Genomic DNA, 243 nt, shown 5'->3' with positions numbered 1-243 from the left:
AGACAGACTTTGAGAAATCATATTGACTTGCTGAGTCAATATTTTGTTCTGAGCCAGTATGGCATTCAGAGTATCAATCTCAAGAACTCCTTTCTTCTGATTCGTCCCATTGTTCACAGGATTCCTTTCAGAAGTGTACATGAATTGGTTATTTGCAACCATTTCAATAAGTTCTTGAGCTTCTGCAGGCATCTTCTTCAGATGAAGAGATCCTCCAGCAGAGCTATCCAAAGACATCTTGGA

The sequence above is a fragment of the Arachis duranensis genome, chromosome 6 (genome assembly GCF_000817695.3).
Source record: "Arachis duranensis cultivar V14167 chromosome 6, aradu.V14167.gnm2.J7QH, whole genome shotgun sequence".
NCBI classification, from domain to species: Eukaryota; Viridiplantae; Streptophyta; class Magnoliopsida; order Fabales; family Fabaceae; genus Arachis; species Arachis duranensis.
The sequence above is the reverse complement of the archived record's forward strand: the minus strand, read 5'-3'. Positions refer to the sequence as shown.